Consider the following 14765-nt stretch of genomic DNA (forward strand, 5'->3'; position numbering starts at 1 on the left):
AACGTTGTTCATGGATGACGCGCTCTCCACTCACATTTATTTTTTCGTATAGGCATTGAAGTGAATAATGGTATATGTATTTTTCATTACAATATCTATTTTACAATGTTTATAGGGATGACACCCAAGGCTCATTGGGGATCTTCAAATAGTGAAAGTACTGTATATCAAAAAATTATCATGACTTGTTTTCTCGGTGAAATATGATATCACATTGGTGATAGTAAATGTTTTTTTTACCCCCCTCCAATTATTTTTTACATTAAAAAAATCCTTTTACTCTGAAACTAATTAAGGGTTAATCAATCCATTTAATCATGTCAAACAGGTTAATAAATTATTTTGAAAAGTAATAAGTCTGAGGCCCTATAGAAAAAAATATTTAAAAAAAATGTGGCATAGAACTGGCACATTTCTCCCTTTTTTTATTGGTCTGCAACAGTTTTATGTACTATAGCTTTCTCATTTTCTACAACATTGCCTCAGAACTTTTAGGACACTTGCAATAGCAGCAGTTTTACGCTGGCCGACAACCTCTGGTGTTACCATTCCACTGACCTGATTGGAATATGACAAATGTAGCATCAGTATGGAGTGCTCAAGATAGCGCCAAGGAGGGGCCAACAGCCTGCCATGTTTGGCGAGTTTGATTCATTAAATTTTCACACAGAGATTTGCCAGAAAGTGGCTCCAGAAGAACTGTCTTCACATATTAGGCTGAGCTATGATGTTATTTCTATCTGTTACCACAATCAATCTGCATTGCAAAAAGTTAGGGCCACACTAGAGACACACTTTAGAAACTACAGTATTTGCTTGAGTTGATTTTGGTGCGCCACGAAGCTCGCAACTCAATGGATGGACCCGTGAGAATAATTGACAGCTCCCTTTTGACCAATCAGTGAGTATCATTTTCTGAACTCCGCCCATGCTGCCCAAAACTGCGATCCTTTACCCACAAACAGAGAGAGTGCATGGTTACTTTAAACCTCTGAAATGCAAGTGTATAGTCTTGCTTATATCCGATTCGGAAATATGGTGCTTTGATGTGGTTGGGGAACGTGTAATGGAGACAAGCGCTATCCAGAGAGATTACCGGGAGATATCCAATGCGCTTTCCCACCCCAAAGCGTAATTTAGATAAATGCAAATGGTGGACGTATCGAAGACAAATCAGCACAAAGTCGTCTGTTGCAAGGCAAGTTACTCAATTAGTAGGTGCAGCAGCTATAAAGGAAGGAGGAAGCTCTACCTGAAACTCAAAGCTTCCAGCCGCAGCTCGGCTCTGCTCTGAAGCGTTCTTATCCATGATTAAACACAACACGTGAATACAAATATTTTGGGCCTACTTTTACGTGTACAGTACGTACGTTCAGACCGATAAGAGGACACGCATACTGGCATAATTTATGTAAATGAACTATCCACTGTGAACCTAGATATAATTTTGAATCGACCTGTTTTTGTAGCGTAAAAATGCAAACTTACCCTGCTTTGCATGAACGATAGGCATCAGAAATCTTATCACATTTGATGTCCAACATTAGTTTATGAGGTGGTTGATTCTTTCGCATGGGACGGCCAAGACGTTACGTACACTTTAACTGGCGTTCCCGTTTGGGAAACCTTGACATGATTAATATATTCCTGTTGAAAGTAATTCAGGCCTTTCTGTACACTCTTTGTCAATATTTCTAACACCATGGGCAGAAATACTATCGGCAAATCGCTGTAATGAATCACTCATAACATGCTTTGGCCGCACCGCGTCCACTATTTTGATCGGTACCTTGGGGTGCATAACAGTAGTATCTAAGTAGGCGTGGCTTAGGCACCCTGTGGAGATCTATGCATTTGTTTATACTGTATATCAAATGAATGTGCCCCACGGAAATGAATTGAAATATCGTTTTTGCTTCAGCTACTAAAAGACATCCTCCCATATATTTTCTTTTGCCGCATATCGTCACGATTGTCACAGGGAGTGCTGAATCCCAGCTGTCAACGGGCAGGAGGCAGGGTACATCCTGAAGTGGTTGCCAACCAATTGCAAGGAACATAGAGACAAACAGCCACAAACACACCTACGGGCAATTGACCCCTCCGTAGAAATTGCGTCATCCGCGTCGCTGACCAATCAGAGGCCAGAGATCTGCATAAACCATGCCCCTTTTTTGGACCCGCAGTTCCCTCAGACAACGTTGCATGGTCCAGTATAGCTTTTGTTAGCGTTTTATCGCGCATTTGGGTTCTTTAACAATAGATATGGTTAAGAGGTGTAGTCACGGACTTTATAATAGTGACGACAGGTATCCTGAAAGGCTAGTTGGTGGAGTTCAATTCGTACCCTTTCCAAAACCGAAGACCCAGTATGAAAAATGTCTTTGATGGATCAAACTTTGTGGAAAACCGCATCATAAACTGAATCCATCTAAAATCAACCGGAACAGAAGACCGAGTACGAAAAATGTCTTCGATGGATCAAACTTTGTGGAAGACCGCATGATCAACTGAATCCATCAACCGGAACAGATATGTTTGCCCGAAGGTAAGCCCTATATTTGATTTTCAATACATGTCTCATATAAATGAATTAGCAGATCTTCGCTTGCATATTACAGCTACGTGTAAATGATTGACACACTTGATCTGTGTTGAGCAATATTTTGCGATGATCTGACTGCACAAACGTGTCTCTGCTCGGCGGCTCCCGAGCTAAGCTAAACCGGACTAGCGAGTCCTAAAAGCCTTCGACGTGCACCGAGACACCAAGACTGAAGGAAGGATGTTTGAGGACACTAAAGTAGTGATTGTCGTACTCGGTCGGGACTTACGTAGGTTCGGCACTAATTCAAGAATAATTATTGAGGGGAGCGCGTGACGTTACACAAAGAAAACGAGAGAAACAACTCGTAAATCAAGCCTCGCCTTCTTTTCCTTCATACTGCGGTTCACAAACGGCTATACAGACACACATACAGATTCTGCACACAAATGTGATAGGTAACACGAAAATAGGAAACTCAATGACGAATTCGTCTTTGGCTTCTCGGTCTTCCTCTGACTCCGGAAAGATCTCGCGCTAATATCAATGGTTTCTCCGTCGATATGCATGTAAATACCATTGAAATACCCCTCGCTGAAATACTTGAAGCCCTGCTGTCTGCTTTTAAACGATATTTCACTGTTAGCTAAGAATGCGTTGCGCTAAGAAATCAGCCGGTAAATCGGACAGTTTCGCTCTATTCTTTTCTTGCTGCGCCGCCCTTTTTGCTAATTGTTTGTCTGACGTTAGTGCACGTGGCGTGACGTCACTTCAGGAGGCGTGGTTAAGTGCCCTGTACGGAGGGGTCAATTTAGAGTGTCCAATTAATGTTGCATGTTTTTGGGATGTGGGAGGAAACCGGAGTGACCGGAGAAAACCCACGCAGGCACGGGGAGAACATGCAAACCCCACATAAGCGGGGCCAGGATCGTACCCGGGTCCTCAGAACTGTGAGGCCAACACTTTTCCAGCTGTTCCACTGTGCCGGCCTACTAAAAGACATCATTGATGTAATTAAAACCACCACATAACCTTGCCTTACAGCAAACTGCCATCGTCGGTCGAACAAAAGTGTTGACTTTGGAACGAGTACATTAAAAAAAAATAATTAAAAATCTGACCTTTTGCAGCTATTTGTAATCACAGAAGTAATTTAATTACATATTTTCTGACAGTAATGTACTGGATTACAATTACATATGTTTGTAATTTAATCACGTAATCTCATTACATGAAATTAGTTTTCCAGTATAACAATATCACTAACAATATCACTACTAAAAGCATGACAGCTACGGATATGGTGCATCTTCACTCACTGACTTCAAAGGAAAAGAGATGCAGCCATTCAACATGTTGAGAAAGCAGCCTTCAGAGAAATACTGCAGTCTGACATGCAGTATCTTAAATCTTAAACAAAACAGGTTGCTTTGATCTGTTTTGATGTGAAGTTTTTACAAACTGAATGCTGTTATTTTGCAATTTTTCTTAACTTGTCCTTCTAGGGGTCGCCACGGCATGTCATCTTTCAACTATTGCCTGCCTTGAGAATTAAAAAAACAAACAAACCTGGATTGTTTCAATTTTGGTTGGTGATCTTGTCCCCTACATAAACCCTGAGAAAGAAACATGTCATGTGTATTTCTTATAGGAAGTAGGAATTACAAAATTACAAAGAAAGAAAAACGCAGCACTGGACTCTCTTACTTCTTTTGTGGGAGTCGAGTAGATATACTTTCATACAACAGTTTGTTCTTCCTTCACTGGGCACTCCCTCCTTCTCAAACCAGTTCTTGACTGTTCTTCTCCTCAACATTGTCAGCATGTCTGTAATGCAAGTGTGTGTGTGTGTGTGTGTGTGTTTTAACAAACAAAAGCTAGTATGTGCGACCTCGTGTTCTGTGAGCAACAGCATGGAACTATACAACATCTTATTGTTGGGAGAGTCCCAAAATTACCTTTTTTTGGATTACAATCATTAGCTGTTTTGTAATTACAATCATCAACAAGATGATCACCGTTTTCTTCCACAGGTTTAAGAAACATTGAATTTGTATTTCTTTCAGCTAGGTTAATAGTGTTTCCTGCTGCGTCATGATTTTTTTTCTGCAAAGCTATTTCTACTAAAGCGTGTGTACTTTTGTTACTCCTAAATACCAACTATTTGGGTAATATGTCACAATAGCACGTAATGCCACTTTACTGAGTGAAAATGTATTATTAGTTATGAGGAAAAACTTCATTGGAAACAGAATTTTCGTGGCAGTGTGGTGTCACATAGTTTAAAAACAAGAAATTTGGGGGGAAAACAGCTTCAGACATTGTTGAAGAAATTACATTAAATTACCGTAATTCCCAGCCTACAGCGAGCACTTGGTTATAAGCCTCACCCGGTACATTTCTAAAGGAAATACCATTTGGTACATACATACACCGCAGCTGTGTAAAAGCCACAAGTCCCCACATTGAAACACGAGATATTTACAAAGACGGTACACAGAGTTTAATGCTAACGCTAGCACCGCGCTAACAGGGCCGGTTATAAAAAAAAACATCCCGGTAAAAATCACTGAGACACGGCAGTAACACGCAAGTGCTTCCCTATTAGGGCCGGACCGGTAAAAGTCACTTCCTCGGCAGATATATTCCACCAGTCTTACTCTTACCTTTTCCGCTTGAGTGCCCCCTTGCGGCCTTTAAAAAAAAAAATGCACATATTAGCCACATCACCACATAAACCGCAGGGTTGAAAGTGTGTGAAAAAAAGTCACGGCTGATGGGCCGGAAATTACATTGTTGTTCTTTTATGTCATATCATGCCTTTCTTTTGTCTAAATAAAGTGTTGTGTTGATATAAATGACATGACATCTGCTATCCAGCAGTTGTAAGTAGCCTGCCCTGTCAGTCACAAGACCAAGTATTGACTGTGTAAATGTTCACCTGCCTTTTAGCTTTCAGCAATGTTTCGCCAAAAGGGAAGCATGAACTCACAATCATTTGACTTTATACATAAATGTTTGAAGTCAATAAGCCTGCTTCAAATATTTGTTCTACAATCCGCTTTTGTGCAAGCCCTGCAGCTTGCAGTGTTTTTTTTATTTTATTTTATTATTTTGAAGGACACTTCTCAGTGGTACATGGCAAATAAAAAAAAGACACAAATTCCACAACCAGATCATGCTGATATGAAAAATGAAATCTAGTCACCATTCCAAGGGTGGAGTCGCCACTACTGGAGCGAAACTCAGCTCTATACCACACATTCCAATTCAAAGTCAAAGGAATACGTCTTGCTATTTCATTGCCAAGTCAGTTAAACACTCTGGGGATTGTGATATTGTCTGTGTGTGTGTGTTGCACCATTTGTGTTCAAATGTCGGTTGCTTGAAAGGTTGCAATACCACAACAAATGAGGGTAAGTCCTCCCTCTCCTGTCAATGATGTTTTCCATTATGTGATACCATCAAGCTAACAGGGGTATTATTAAGGCATAGTTGTTTGGTTGTATGAAATATATGTGTAATTCCCTTTTTAGTTCGAGAGTAAACTTCAACTTTGAGCAGCATTCATTTAAATTTTTTTTTTTTTTACTCTCTCCCAAACAGCTTATAGTGAAGCATGTTGAGTTGTATACAGCTGTTGTAGCTCAAGTTTGTGATCGTCAGACAAAGCAAAAATTGAGCCAAATGACGGCGTGTATCACCTAAAACTCAAGTCCTCATATCTCAAGCCACCACTATTGATGTATAATGTGGTTTCTGCAAAGTAGGAATTGCACACTTTTAATCTATCACATATTGTCTGTACGATGACCAAATTAAATTTGATTTCTGCAATTGTGGCAGCATGGTGACACAGCTGTAGAGCGTTGGCCTCACAGTTCTGAGAACTGGGGTTCAAATCCTGGCCCCGCCTGTGTGGAGTTTGCATGTTCTCCCCGAGCCTGTGTGGCTTTTCTCCAGTCATTCAGGTTTCTTCACACATCCCAGAAACATGCAACATTAATTGGAGACTCTAAATTGCCTGTAGGTGTGATTGTGAATGCGACTGTTGTCTGTCTCCCATGTGGCCTGTGATTGACTGACAACCAGTTCAGGGTGTGTTATCCTGCCTCTTCCCCGTTGACAGATGGGATGGACTCCAGCGCTCCCACGACCCTTGTGAGGATAAGTGGCTCAGAAGATGGATGGATGGATGGATGGATGGATGGACTGGCAACCAGTCCAGGTTTACCTAACATCTTACTGAGTGTAAGTGGTCAAGAAATGGACAAACTTATAAATCATATTGGCTCAAGTATGCACTGCTTTATGCCATCAATACAAATGTGAATAAAACTCTGGATGGAAATGAATGCGCACGTCATATGAATCAGAATCAGCTTTAATGGCCAAGTTTGTAACAACGCGCAAGGAATTGGTCTGCGGCAGTCGGGGGAAGGCTTACGGGAAGGATGACATGACAGATGTCTTTTATTTGCCAGCCCGTCTATAAACAACAGTTGATTCCATGGGAGGAAATGCACTATTTATAAAATCCCTGGATTGTGCTTTTATAACGTTCGAGACGACAGAGCAGATTTTACACCCTAATTTTCACGCAGAGATGAAGAGATGAGGAGGTACAAATTCTCATAGTCAGAGCTTAGTGTTCAGTGTTCAAAGCAATAAAAAAATGGTTTGAAAATTGCTGATCCGGCATGCATAACAAACAGTAGGAAGCTGATGGCAGGATAAACAAGCAGCCTTTCTGGAACACATGAAAGGGGTTTGCCTTTCCTGATTTTAATGCGCTTCCATTTAGCGAGTTTTTTTTCTTCTCCTTGACTATATTTTGCTGCTGGGCTGGAACAAGCAGAAATACCTGATTTTTAAAATATTGTATTATCTTATTGTTGTTAATGTGGTTATTTTATCTTCGATCCAAAGGAATGTCCACACCTTATTAAAATGAACAACTTTGGAGTTAAAATACATGGCCTTGTGGTGAGCACCGCTGACATTTATCTTATCGCTACACAGTGTAATCATTAAAAAAAACACACACACACGAAGGATATGTTCTTCCTATGCCTTGTAATGATGTCATAAGCCTTCGAACTATCTAGCAAATGATGATGATGGCAACTAGGAGGTCCTGCAGCACCCTGCGGCATTCCGTGTACCTCACCGAAGTTAATGGTGTGTCAACACTTTCTGTTTGTTCTTTGACACAGCACAAATCAACAGGAGAAACTCTCTTTTAAAGGAAACTCGCACACACACACAAAAAAAGACAAAAATTGTGTGTATGACTCAACTGTGTGGTGTTTTCAAGATGAACAATAAACCACACCACATACTTCCCTCACCATATCTAACAATCATAACCACAATAGAGCCTCCCACAAACCAGACGTCAGGGGTAGTACCAAGAGTGACCTGCAAGAGGCAGCAAGTTGCCACAGGCAAGCTAAAGTGCTTCAAAGGGAATTCCAGTGGTTTGCATTAACAATGTATCCAATAGGTCATGTAATATGTACTCTATCTTGACAATGTGATGTTAAATCCTCTCTCATTTAATAGTGTTTTGGGAAGATTTTTATCGACAATGACGAATTTTCAGGGGCGCTGCCATTTTCGCGAGTCACCGTGCCGTGTATGGAAGTATTCCTCCGTCTTCCCAATCAACCGATACTGCTATTTCTTCATCAGATGAGAATAAATCCAAGAAAATCAGCACTGGGCAGAATGCCATCCCATGTAATCAAGCCTTTGTTGCGTCACATCCGCCGCATGTAGGTCATGTGACTCGCAAAAATGCCAGCGCCCCTCAAAATTCGAAATTGTCAATAAAAAATCTTCTCAAAACACTATTATATGAGAGGATTTAACATCACATTGTCAAAATAGAGTACATATTTCGTGACCTATTGGATACATTGTTAATGCAAACCAGTGGAATTCCCCTTTAAAATATAGAGAAAATAACGGACACTCAAAATTCCGAAAGACGTAAGTCAACACACAGCCCTTAATGTCTAAACTGCTGGAAACAAAAGTGAGCATGCCGCCAAGTGAAACGGTCCAAAATTATTTCTGTGGTAAGCTGTGTAGCGCTGGTGAACGCCATACCCCAGCAGTCCTGGAAAATAATGCTGCCCACACATAATATAGACACTTTGGGCCCACTTTGGACGTTTTGACTTCAGGGCATACTCATTATTGTTGCGAGCAATTTAGACGGAGTCATTTTGAGAGGTCAATAAATGTATACATACAAAAGCTGTGCATTGACTACCTTACATTGTAGTAAAGTGTCATTAGTGTTCTTCCATGAAAATCCATGCATCCATTTTCTGAGCTGCTTATCCTTACAAGGGTCGCGGGGAGTGCTGGAGCCTATTCCAGCTGTCAACGGTCAGCAGGCGGGGTATACCCTGAACTGGTTGCCAGCCAATCGCAGGGCACATCGAGACAAATAGCCACACTCACAATCACACCTAGGGGCAATTTAGGGTGTCCAGTTCATGTTGCATGTTTTTGGGATGTGGGAGGAAACTGGAGTGCCGGGAGGAAACCCACGTAGGCACGGGGAGAACATGCAAACTCCACAGAGGGGGGTCTTGGATTGAACCCGGGAGTTTGGAACTATGAGCCCAATGCGTTCCAGCTGATCCACCGTGCTGCCTCTTTCAGAACAAAATATTTACAAAAATGGGAGTGGTAAACTGAATTTTCTGTGATATAGTGTGTTTGATTATTTATTTATTTACTTTTTTGTTTGTTTGTTTGTTTGTTTGTGAAACATCATACCATTGTAGGTTGCCATATTTGACACTCGCATCATGTGGCTCCAACTGTTCCAATTGTCCCATTAATTAAAAATGTCTTCATGGCAATCACTTCAGGCTGGCTTCATGCACAAAAAGATATCAACTAAGCTGAGTTTTTTTTTTTTGTTTTTTTAACAAGCACACCCCATCAAAATGATGAGAGTGGAAACGCCAGAGGGGGGCGCAGTAGCTAATGACTGGTGGAAAGAGAATGGAATTTACCTTGTGAGGTGACTGTGTTTTGGAGTCGCTGCAATCTAATAGTTTCGAGCCAGAGGCGTTTCAAAATACAAGTTCTTCTGGCCTGCAATGAACTGGCAAAAGCATCTTTGTGAGGTCTTTAATGCCTTCTTCTTCTTCTTCGAGCCAAGACACCAACGTGTTTGTGCGTTATATAGATGCCATGATGTAGACTCACAGAGGAGAGTGAGAAGGAAGACGCGTGGGTGGGGTGTTGGCATCTCATTTAGACCATCGGGATACTGTGGGACCGTAGTCGGCGCAAGCTCAATTTAAGAAGCTTACTGTGAGCATACAAACACGGGGAAAAAGCTTTCCAGATAGCAGTGAATGCATAGCCGTGGTAGTGGTTAAACCATTCAAAAACAATGAGCCATATACACTTGAGGCTGGTAGTAGCAAGAATACCGTGCAGTACTAGCCTAAATTCCATGCTTGTACTCACTGATGAGACAGCACATAAGGGCAAATAAATATGCACACTAATGCTTTATGTAAATGGAAAAGGATCAAAAAACATCCATATCCTGCATTTACCTGTAGCATCGACACAATTATGAACCCGTCACACTAAAGAATATGTTCATTCATCCATTATCTTAGCCGCTTATCCTCAAAAGGGTCGCGGAGCCTATCCTAGCTGTCAACAAGCAGGAGGCGGAGTACACCTTGAATTGATTGCCAGCCAATTGCAGGGGACATAGAGACAAACAGCCGCACTCACAATCACTTAGAGGGTCCAATTAATGTTGCATGTTTTTGGAATGTGGGAGGAAACCGGAGTGCCCGGAGAACCTGGGTTCAATCGCGGCCTCGCCTGTGTGGAGTTTGCATGTTCTCCCCGTCCCTCCGTGGCTTTCCTCCGGGCACTCCAGTTTCCTCCCACATCCCCAAAACATGCAACATTATTTGATCACCCTAAATTGCCCCTAGGTGTGATTGTGAGTGCGGCTGTTTGTCTCCATGTGCCCTGCGATTGGGTGGCAATCAGTTCGGAGTGTACCCCGCCTCCTGCCCGGTGACAGCAGGGATAGGCTCCTCGCGACCCTCGTGAGGATAAGCAGCAAAGAAAGATGGATGGATATACACGTACAGTATATATATATATATATATATATATATATATATATTACTACCAATTCATTTGCATTTTAATTCAAAAGCAGATTGGAAACTGGATAAATAAATTCTGATGCTTTGCCACCATCTAGAGGCCAATATAGAAACTTTCCTGTCAGAGGCATTTGTAGTCCATTTTGGGGTCGCCCCAAAATTGAATCTCGGCTCCTTTGTGTGTACGCGTGTGTAATTCGGGGTGTTTAATTATTTAACAAAAAAACGCGTGGTGGATTTTTTTTTTAATTACAATTTCAACTTGATTTTGATAGACGCTCTCACACCCAGAATGTGTTGGAAATTACAGTGTAGGCATAAATTTAGAGCGGAAATGTTCAGGACTGACGCAGGTTGATGCGCGCACTCACACACACTGTCACGTAACCAGCTCCGTGGTCAGCGAAACGACACAATAACATACGCACGAATTTGCCAACACTAATGAGACCGATTTGATCATGGCAGTTAAAAGACAAACACACTCAATAATAAATCAATGTCCTACCTTGTGAATTCCATCCCATGCGGTGCTTCTTGGTGAACTCCACGATGACTTTTGTCATCGAAGCTTTCATCTGACTTGATCTTCTGAAGCATATCCTCTGTTCAATAGACATCATGGGAAGGCCAGACAATCTCTCCTGTCCTCTGGCATCGCGCTGAAGAGTTTTGACCCGTGTGTTAAGGTTGTTTAAATCATAACCGCGTAGTCCAAACTGTGTATTCCGTGGGGGGGGGGGGACACAGGGCCAAGAGAACAGCGAGCTCAGGTCCTGTGGACAGCCAGCTAGCCATTGATGTTTCTCGTAAGTGTTGGCTTGAAAGTGACGGAAGAAATTTATCATCGTTTTCCTTTTCGAATTCAGGAGTAGGGCGACCACCTGAAATGACATTTGTTTTCTTCAAAAGTTCCACGAGAAAACGGCACTGAACGGAAAGACAGAACTGAATTAATTTCACTCATTGTGACTCGGCGATTAACCGAACAGCCTTCTTTTTCCCGCTTCACTGACAGCCTTTTTTTTTTTTGCCATTCAAAATGCGCACATTCAGTAAACTACTTGGCCTAGAAGTGCAAACCAATATATGAAATTGTGAGTTTACGCCTTCTTGCGTGTCATAGAGGTCAGAGAACACAGGTGATAGGTGAACCGTGAAGGGTTTTCTATCGTTAATTTATCCGATTGGTCGAACGACTCGTCGTTCAAAACCTATCCATAAACAGCCTCTCGGAACCACTGATTAAAAAAAAAAAAAAAAAAAAGACTGGATAGCGCATACGCATCGGGCGGTATGTCGATTGGTCGAAGCCAGTTGGTCGCCATCTTGGTTCTCCCACAACGTGTAGCGGAAATGCTTACAGGTTGGATTATGGCGGGGTTTTTCTCCAAATTTGGCATGTCGGTTTAACAATGGTCGTGTGAGCTTGACCTTTTTTCAATTCTCGTCACATGAAGGATTTTTAATTCGATTTGGTAAACGAAAAAAGGCTAAATGCAAAGGAAAGACATAAACCTTGCAGATTACCGAGGGCCCGATTTCCGTGACGTTAACTTTTCCCAAAATATGCTGTGAAGCACTATCATCATAACATAGCAAAAAACGAAAGTTTTTTTTTGGTCATAAAAACATTCAATTTTAAGTCAATCAGTTAGAAATATTTTTGGAAATAAGGACTCGCAATGGGAAAATACACGAAAATACACATTGTTCATTTGTTGTCTCTGCGGCGTCCTATATCAGACAGAAAATTTAAACTTGTTTCCTCGCATTTCAAAATCAAATTCAATTTGCAGAGTTCTGTATTGTGAAATTCGTCAAAAATTTCACAGAAAATGTGTTTCCTTGCTTATCCACTGATGAAGTTTGGGAAAATATTGACATCGCTTTTTCGCGAAAAATCGTCGGCCTATAAAGGCGAAGCAGAGAGTGACCAGTGAACAACAACAACCATAAACAAAACTTTGTTCAAGTGAATTAAACTTACCAGAAAGAAAAAAAAAACCTTTACAAACAAACTTTAACAGTGTCAAAGTAAATCTTTCTAATTTACCTGTGGAATGTTTTCTCACAGCCACGAAACTGGCGACACAGTTAATCACTGTCGCTGCACAGGTTGGCGCGCTTGTTTTAGGAGTATCAAGATGGCTGATGCCGACTTCATTTTTGGTGGCCAATGAGCCATCCAGTCTTTTTTTTTTTTTTTTTTTTTTTTTTAGATCAGTGCCCGGAACTCACCATACCACTTGGCATCTCATTGCGCGTGCGCGAAAAAAAGCTGTCGCCTTTCCAGTTTTTCGCAAGGAAAACAGGACGCACTAGACAGGATTTTAAGACCAAAACATACAATTAAGGTATTGTATAATTGAGGACACTGACAGATAATAATTATTTTCAATGATTTTATTGAAGGGCGGAGGCATGCAATGCATTTATCCCCTATGATGACTGCTCGTCACTAAATGCTGTACGTATATATATATATCCATCCATCCACCAATCTTAGCTGCTTATTCTCACAAGGGTGGCAGGAGTGCTGGAGCCTATCCCAGCTGTCATCGGGCAGGAGATGGGGTAGACCCTGAACTTGTTGCCAGCCAATCGCAGGGCACATGGAGACAAACAACAGTCACGCAATCACACCTAGGGGCAATTTAGTGTGTCCAATTCATGTTGCATGTTTTTGAGATGTGGGAGGAAACCAGAGTGCCCAGAGAAATCCCACTCAGGCACCAGGAGAACATGCAAACTCCAATCAGGCGGGGCTGGGATTTGAACACTGTACCTCAGAACTGTGAGGCCCATGCTCTAACCAGATGTACCACCGTTATGGGTTGACAAAAATACATTTCTGTCACGTTTTAAATGTTGCCCATCAAATTTTTAAAAAACAAAAGTCCGGAAAAAAAATCCAAGGTCCTTTTTTAGTGCTCACAAGGTATGTTTAACCCAGGAGAAATGCCTTCTGTTTACACATATCTCGAGATGCTGCTGCATGAAAATGCTTTATCTTCCCACAGATATTAGACGGGTGTGTTTGTTTTATAAATCCAATCCCTTCCTCTTTAGCTTTTGCTCAACATTTGAGTAATCTAAAACATTTGGTTTAGTCACAGACTTTCTCGTAAAGATATTGCACTTCTCTTTCATAGAAATTGCATGAAAATGTACCAAACTATGAACTTTATCTTGACTTGTCGGGAGCTGGGTACCCCTGAACCTGTGAACATAGAATTGCCCCTGGTTCCTGTTGTCACATCAGCCACTCACAAAAAGACAAAAAAGAAATCACGTGTAACATAATTTATATTTATTTTTTATTCCGAACAAAATGTTAATAAATACATTTTTTTACGTCCCAAAAAGATCATGACTCGTGGGACGCATTTTATAAATAATTTCATTTCATCAAGTCTTTTGTAGAAAAGAAAGGAAAATAGCAAACTAAAGCATCTCTAGTATGACAATATTATAACATCATTTTTTGTCTGTTTTTGAACCCTTTTTCATAATTCAAGTGTTGGGTTTTTTTTTGTACATTTTTTTTTTCACGACCTCTTCATCGCATCTTTTTAAACATCCAACTTAGTCCTACTCATCAAATCACACCACTGGCAGTAGACAACGGAAAAATGTCGCGATAATAAATTCCAAAAGCAGACAAAAACTGAGAAGCTAACAGAAATCACAGTGAGATTCAAAGAGTGGGATGGAGAGAGGCAGGATGTGAGATTCTGCAAAGGGGAATGGGATGCCTGTTTCCAGGGACATATTTACAACAGAAAAAAAGCATCTTCTGCGTTAGATGCACACGACGTGAACAGGTAGCGATCAGAGAATGAATACATCCACTGCTGTCTTCCAGGGAATGTTCTTATCGACGGCTGGGGATTCAGGCGGGTGGGGGTATGCGGGGGTCAGAGGTTAAAAGTCCAGGGAAGAACTTTGACGTGACTTCAATTACGTTTAAGAGATTAGGTTTAATGAAGAAGGGAGATATGGGGGAGTCAGGCAGTTGCATCGAAGAACCAAGAGATGAGAACAAGGTT

Source organism: Syngnathoides biaculeatus, chromosome 2 (genome assembly GCF_019802595.1).
Source record: "Syngnathoides biaculeatus isolate LvHL_M chromosome 2, ASM1980259v1, whole genome shotgun sequence".
NCBI classification, from domain to species: Eukaryota; Metazoa; Chordata; class Actinopteri; order Syngnathiformes; family Syngnathidae; genus Syngnathoides; species Syngnathoides biaculeatus.